The sequence below is a fragment of the Theropithecus gelada genome, chromosome 11 (genome assembly GCF_003255815.1).
Source record: "Theropithecus gelada isolate Dixy chromosome 11, Tgel_1.0, whole genome shotgun sequence".
NCBI lineage: Eukaryota > Metazoa > Chordata > Mammalia > Primates > Cercopithecidae > Theropithecus > Theropithecus gelada.
Genome location: NC_037679.1, coordinates 125,697,618 through 125,705,621, shown reverse-complemented (window position 1 = coordinate 125,705,621; position 8,004 = coordinate 125,697,618).

Here is an 8,004-nt window from a genome sequence, read left to right as displayed (position 1 = left end):
CCCTTCCCTTTCCTCCTTGCCTTCCCTCACCTCTTCCTTCCTCTCTTTCCCACCACCTCCCCACCCTCTCCCCATGTTCTCACCCCCTCCCTACCTCATCTCCCATTGTCTTTCAGTACTGATGGAGTTGACATCTGACGGTGTGGGAGGCCTATGTGGATTCCAAGCCCTTGGTCCCTTGAAAAGTACAGCCTGAATCTTCATCCTGCCCCCCAGTGCAGCCCAGCCTGCAATCTCATTTATAAAGCAAGTTCAACCTTGGTGTCTCCTCCTTCTTTTGCAACTGTCACCAGAGGTCTTGATCCAACAGGCCCTTTTGGCATCTGGTGGGCAGGGGAGGAGCCAATTGACTTCAAGAAGGTGTGTGACCCACTGTCCACCTCCAGCATCCAGTCTCAGTCCGTGGAAGTCCTTAAGTTCTTTTTCTTTCCAGACCCTGGGCTGAGGTGGTGAGTGAAGGAGCAATCGGAGAGAGAGCAATTGCTTTGCCCTCGCCTCCCCTTCCCTTGCCAGGTCCCACTGTGCTTTCACTCACCCAGTACCTGGTACTCTAGTGCCCGCCTTTCCAACCTCCTAGCTGGCCCCAGGCCTATGTTTATCTGCAGGATGAGAACGCTCCCACCTGCCCTGCATCTCCTGTGCTTCTTGGAAGATTTAGAAGAGCTTGGAAATGTTAGGTGCCATGTACTTTTAAAGTTCCATTTTGCAAATGCGAAACCTACCTCCCCAAAGCCCCAGACCCAGCGAAAAACAATTTTTGTAGTCGTTCCTTTCCTGATTCATCCTTTTTTCTTTGAAAGCTGGAGTCTCTTTTTTTGATCTCTGGAACACTTCTCAAGGTAACTTGGAAGTGTTTTCAGACTGCGGTCAGTCACATTTGGCTCAGATAAATTATTTGAAGTTTAAATCATGCCTCAGTTTTTTCTAGGTTCATAAGGAAGAACAAGACATTTGTAGAGAAATGATAACACAAAGGAAAATGACTTTTAAGTTTCTAGGGTGATAAATTGTGGGAAAGTAAATATGTTTAAATGGAGGAACTAATAGATGATAAGAGCTAGTTAATGAAGTTTGAAATGCAGATTCCTCTGGTGTCATCTCTGGGCTGATAAGGATCTACAGTTGTCTCCAGTGATTAACTTTGGTCCTTCCTGGTAGAAAGGGAAGGGCAGACACCTTTAAAAATTTTTGTCCGGGCGAACCAAACGCGGTGGCTCACGCCTGTAATCCCAGCCCTTTGGGAGGCCTAGGTGGGTGGATCACGAGGTCAGGAGATCGAGACCATCCTGGCTAACATGGTGAAACCCCGTCTCTACTGAAAATACAAAAACAAAATTAGTTGGGTGTGGTGGTGGGGGCCTGTAGTCCCAGCTACTCTGGAGGCTGAGGCAGGAGAATGGCGTGAATCCGGGAGGCGGAGGTTACAGTGAGCTGATATCGCACCACTGCACTCCAGCCCAGGCGACAGAACGAAACTCCATCTCAAAAAAAAAAAAAAAATTGTGTCCTGACTTGCTGGCGTGGTGGCTCATGCCTGTAATCCTAGCACTTTGGGAGGCAGAGTCGGGAGTATTGCTTGAGCTCAGGTGGTTGAGGCTGCAGGGAGCCATGTTTATACCACTGTACTCCAGCCTGGTGACAGTGCGAGACCCTGTGTCAAAAACAAAAAATAATTATGTCCTGCTTTTAGGCAAATATGGAGGGCAGGCAGAGAAGTTTTCTTGTATCTGCATCTGCTTCTGATATGGAGAGGAGACAGGGAAATACTGGGTAGAAGAGGGTGAATCCCTGGCAAAGACCCCGCCCTCAAGCCTGAAGACCTGCGGCCCTAAATGAGTACAGATATTCCTGTTTTCACGCCAAAGAAGTTGCCTTTTCACCCGCCACACCCTCTATCCTGCCCCCATGTAAACCGCAAACCCCAAGCTCCACAGCAGAGCAGCCTGTGAGGAGAGGAGGAGACCAGCAGACGGATGGCGAAACAGCACAGCAGGGAAAGAGAGAAGAGGAGGGACATCTGGATGCCAAGAGGAGTTCAGCTGGGGGTGGTAGGAGAGGAGTCCAGCCACTGGGCAGCCTGACTCCAGGGGAAGATCACCTTCCCACTCCATCCACCCACCATCTGGCTCTCCATTCATCCCTCTGAAAGTCACCTCCACCACTCAATAAAACCTCGCATTCATCCTTTGAGTCCGTGTGTGACCTGATTTTTCCAGGACGCTGAACAAGAGCTCGGGATACAGCAAGGTATCCTGCTGGCCCTCTGCCCTTGTGAAAAGGCAAAGGGTCCATTGAACTGGTTAACATTCAAGCTGTCTTCGGGCGGCCAAGCTGAAAGAGCTTTGGGGTTGCAACTCCTAGACAGTATGGCGGGGCCAGACCCCAAAGTGCTCACTCCAGCTTCTACACCTGTCCGTCTGCATGCTCTCTGTCTCACAAGGGGATTGAGCAGTGAGGCAGCTGAACAGGTGAGGTACACCTCTGTTGCATGTCCTGCAAGGGGAATCAGGGAAGTCTCCCATTTCCCTTCCTTTCAATTGTCTTCATCTCAAAATAATCAATATGCCAAAGTGGCATGTTTGGAGTGGCATGTTTTGCTACTCTTCAGTTCACTTGAAGAATTCATTTGTGGGACTTACCCTTTAAGTTGCTTTTCTATTTCCTTTTTTTTCCCCTTCATTAAACGTCTCAAAAGCAGTATAAAATATAATTTTCCTTCTCTCCACCTCCCTGCTCCATAACCTCCTGTAGTCTAGCCTTTACATTCACCACCCTACTGAGACTCATCAGTTGGGCCTCACAATGGCATTCTAATGAACAAATCCCATGGCTTTCTCTCATTGCTCACAAATACTCTTATGGCATTTGAGAGTATTGATCACTCCGTACTTGGCATATTATCTCTTCCTGGTTTTTCTGGTATTCAAAGCCCTGGTTCTCACCTATCTGACCCTTCTACTTCTCCTTCTGGTATATATGTATATGTATTTTTAGATTAACTTTTTGAAGGCCAGGCATGGTGTCTCACGCCTGTAATCCCAGCATTTTCAAAGGCCAAGGCAGGCAGATCACTTTGAGCTCAGGAGTTCAAGACCAGCTTGTGCAACATGGTGAAGCCCTGTCTCTACAAAAAATACAAAAGTTAGCTGAATGTCATGGTGCACACCTGTGGTCCCAGCTACTTGGGAGGCTATTGATATAGGAGTTAAAAAGAAATTATTTAGGCAGATAATGAGGGTAAGAAAGTCCTCAGTAAGGTTTTCCTTTTAATGAAAAGCAGTCCCCAAAATCATTTCTTTTCGAACAAAAGTCAGCCTGTAAAATAGAGCTGCAGACATAGATAAGCCAGCTGGAAGCTTGCACGGGTGAATGCCAGCAGCTGTGACAATAGGAAAAGGCTACCCTGGGGCTAGGCTAGGCATGTTCAACATGGCAGCTTCATCTTACCCTTTTCTTTGTCAACTACATGTACAGTAAGGAGCAGGCAACATGGCTCTGGCCGGGTAGAAAACCCATTCGCATAATAAAAGATTAAGGTGGGGTGGCCAGGTTCTTCGTGAACTATGTAAATATCGCACCTGGTCCAACCAATCTTTGGCCCTATGTAAATCAGACGCTGCCTACTTAAGCCAGTCTATAAAACCCCGTGCACCTCACCATGGGACTGGAAGACCCACTCAGGCGCCCCTCTCTCTGCAGGAGAGAGAGCTATTCTCTTTTCTTTCTTTTGCCTATTAAGCCTCTGCTCTTAAACTCTTCTCTTGTGTGTCCGTGTCTTCGATTTCCTTGGCATGAGACAATGAATCTTGGGTATTTTCCAAGGCAAACGACACTGCTTCACTGTGGCGGGAGGATCGCGTGAACCCGGGAAGTGGAGGTGGCAGTGAGCTGAGATCGTGCCGCTGCACTCCAGCCTTTGTGACAGAGTTGAGACGCTGTCTCAAAAAAATAATAATAAATAAAAACTTTTTGAAATAGATTACCTTATAGAGCAGTGTTAGGTTCACAGCAAAATTGAGTAGAAGACACGGAGTTTTTTCTATAAATCCTTGCCCCTACATATGCACATCTCCTCATTATCGCCATCTCCGGGACATATTTTGAAAATCATTATTTTCTATCTTCTTGGCTAGCTCTTCTTGTTTCTCTTGCCCTACCCTCCCATCTCCATTCCATCAGCCCCAGAGACTAAAAGAACTGGAAATAGACCCAGCCAAGTGGGCGCTGGGGGTGAAAGGGTGCTCAGTAAATAGTTTCTGTTCTCTGGTAGCAAGTGCACCTCAGTGTATGTGGAATGATATGAGACCCACTGCAAAGACCTAGCATTGGTCGGGCCTGGTGGCTCACGCCTGTAATCCCAGCACTTTGGGAGGCTGAGGCAGGAGGATTACTTGAGGTCAGAAGTTTGAGACCAGCCTTGCCAACATGGTGAAACCCTATCTCTACTAAAAATACAAAAATTATCTGGATGTGGTAGTGCATGCCTGTAATTCCAGCTACTCGGGGGGCTGAAGCAGAAGAACCACTTGATCCTGGGAGGGAGAGGTTGCTGTGAGCCGAGATCACTCCAGCCTGGGCAACAGAATGAGACTTTGTCTCAAAAAACAAAAAAAAAAAAAAAAGGTGCTGGGCGCAGTGGCTCACACCTGTAATCCCAGCACTTTGGGAGGCCGAGGCAGGCAGATCACAAATTCAGGAGATCGAGATCATCCTGGCTAACACAGTGAAGCCCCATCTCTACTAAAAATGCAAAAATTAGCTGGGCATGATGGCAGATGCCTGTAATCCCAGTTACTTGGGAGGCTGAGGCAGGAGAATGGTGTGAACCTGGGAGGCGGAGCTTGCAGTGAGCCGAGATCACGCCACTGCACTCCAGCCTGGGCAACAGAGCAAGGCTCCGTCTCAAAAAAAAAAAAAAAAGACCTAGCATTAAGAGCTCTCTTCACCAGACATACCTTCAAGTAAAATTCTCCCAGAAATGGGAGTATCTAAGTCAGGGCTAGGAAATGCAACAGTAGAAGGAATGGTCAATACTGCACAGTCTGTGTTCTGGAGAGGCTGACAATCTTACTGGAAGGAGAAGCTGAACAATGGAATTAGAGACTGAGATATTATGAAATATGTATTTGGCCTTTGTTCTGTTTCCTGGCATAAGAACTCCTACAATCTGTGAAATCTGCAAAGTGAGAAATGTCTTTTTGTATGCGAATAAATTGATTTGTGGCTGGCAGCCGCTAGGCTTCAGGATGGGGGCTGGTCACCTGAAAGACTAAGGTAGGATTTGCTGGTTTGAACTTTTACCCCTACTCCTCAACCTCCTGGGAGGGGACAGGGGCTGAAGGTTAAGTTGATCACCAATAGCCAATGGTTTACTCAATCATGCTTATGTAACAAAGACTCCACAAAAACCCTGAAAGCCAGGGTTCTGAGGTTTTTCGGATGGCTGAACACGTGGAGATTCTTGGAGGGTGGTACATCCAGAGAAGGCCTGGAAGCTCCATGCCCCTTCCCTCACCCCATGCCCTATGCATCTCTTCATCTGGTGTTCACCAGGATTCTTCGTAATATCCTTTATAACAAACCAGTAAAGGTTAGTTAAGTGTTCTTCTGAGTTCTGTGAGCTGCTGTAGCAAATCAGTCAAACCCAAGGAGGGGTTTGTGGGAAACCCAGTGTATAGCTTGGCAGTCAGAGCTTGCAATTGGCATCTGAATGGAAAATGGGGCAGTCTCGGGAACTGAGTCCTCAACCTGTGGAATCTGATGCTATCTCCAGGTGGATAGTATCAGAACTGAGTTGATTTAGAAGAAACCCAGCTGGTCAGGATTGATTGATTAGTTGCAGTTGAGAAGAAACCCCTACACATTTTGGTGATCAGAGGTCACGGGAGTCTTCTGCACTGATTTTTAGTGAGAGACTAGGGGAAACTCCCTTCTTTTTTCTTTCCTATATTCTCAGAGATCCCAACCTGAGAGGAGAAATTTGAGTGCTGGAACACAAGGATTGCTACCAGCTGCTCCTGGGCAAATGGCCAAATCAACATGCCGGGGATCTGACTGTGACCTTGCCTCTGTGTGTGTGTGTGTGTGTGTGTGTTTCCAAACTACTGGGGTTCCCAAGAGATAACCACCTAGAAAACAAAAGCAAAGCAAGCAAAACCATAAATAATCAGACTGGTCTGGTGGCTGGAGGGGACTAATGGGCAGTGTTGTAAGAAAGCCATAATGACTGAATCATAGCTATATTTCTAGTTGTATCTTCTTAAATGCTAAAGATTTTACTTAACGTATTAATTAAACGAGAAAAGTAGGGAGATGCTATAACCTGTTCAAAGGAGTCAAAGAAGAAATGTATGTGGAGTAAAGAAATGTAGAAATGATTGTGCAAACTGGCTTGGGGTGGGGCAGGCGGGTTGGCCTCCCCCTGATAGACCACTGTCATATATACAGATAAGAATTACTTTACATAAATTCTTGTATCTTGTTATCAATTATAGTATTAATTACTTTGCATTGCTAATAAACCTATAGAGTTATAAAGTAACTCTCTTAGAATCAGATAACCAGGAAGGATGTAATTTAGAAAATGCAGTTTTCAATGGAAGCACAAATTTCTCCCTAAAATGTAAAAGTCTGAAAGAATACATAACAAAGTCTTTGCCCTGTACAAAAGTGGAGGGGGGCGGCCGGGCCCGGTGGCTCATGCAGGCAATCCCAGCATTATTAGGAGTCTGAGGTGAGTGGATTGCTTTTAGTTCATGAGTTTGAGACCAGCCTGGGCAACATGGCAAAACCCCATCTCTACAAAAAAAAATTAGCCAGGCATGGTGGCATGCACCTCCCAGCTACTCGGGAGGCTGAGGCAGGAGGACCACTTGCATCCAGAGGTCAAGGCTACAGTGAGCCATGATCACACCACTGGACTACAGCCTGGGTGACAAAGTAAGACCCTGCCTCAAAACCAACAACAAAAAATCGTTGGGGATATCTAAGTGTTTTCCTTTAAACACTTATGTAAAGTTAAGCGCTTTTACAAGAATATACTCATTGCAAAATTTGCTCTAAAAGAAAGAAACCATGTTTAAAAGTTGACATGAATTGAGTGCCATATAATCTAAAAGATGAGCACAGCTCTGTAGTCAGTGGCTGGGTTTGCATCCCAGATTCACCCTTTACAGCTGTTTGATCTTAAGTTACATTGCCTAAGTCAGTTTCGTCAGCTGTGAAATGGAATGATATCAATACTGCCCGTTAAAAACATTTTAACTGGGGGCCAGGCATAGTGGCTCATGCCTGTAATCTCAGCACTTTGGGAGGCCAAGGTGGGCAGATCACCTGAAGTCAGGAGTTTGAGACCAGCCTGGCCAACAAGGCGAAATCCCATCTCTACTAAAAATACAAAAATTAGCCACACGTGGTGGCACACACTTGTAATCCCAGCTGCTCAGGAGGCTGAGGCAGGAGAATCACTTGAACTCGGGAGGTGAAGGTTGCAGTGAACTGAGATCGCGGCATTGCACTCCAGCCTGGGTGACAGAGGGAGACTCTGTCTCAAAACAAAACAAAACATTTTAACTGGGAGGCCATTAGGCTGAGATGATCCCAGCTTTTTGGATTCCTATGTAAGCAAACTGAGGCCCAGTGTAAGCAGTAAAACAAAACTAGAGACTTAACCAACCGGAAACTGTCAATTCACTTCTAATTAGGGACTTTCCATGGGTTTCTACCCAAATAAGGGCAGTGTCTACTTGTAGCCAAGCAGGAGATGTTTCCTCATTTGAAGATCCTGGAACTCTTGTTAAAAATGTTGACCATAAGCATGTGAGTTTACTTCTGGATGCTCAATTCCATTCAATTAGACTACAACCACACAGGTTTGAGTACTACAGCTTTTCATTAAGTTTTTTGTTTTTGTTTTTGTTTTTTTGAGATGGAGTCTCACTGTGTCACCCAAGCTGGAGTGCAGTGGCACAATCTCAGCTCACTGCAACCTCTGCCTCCCGGGTT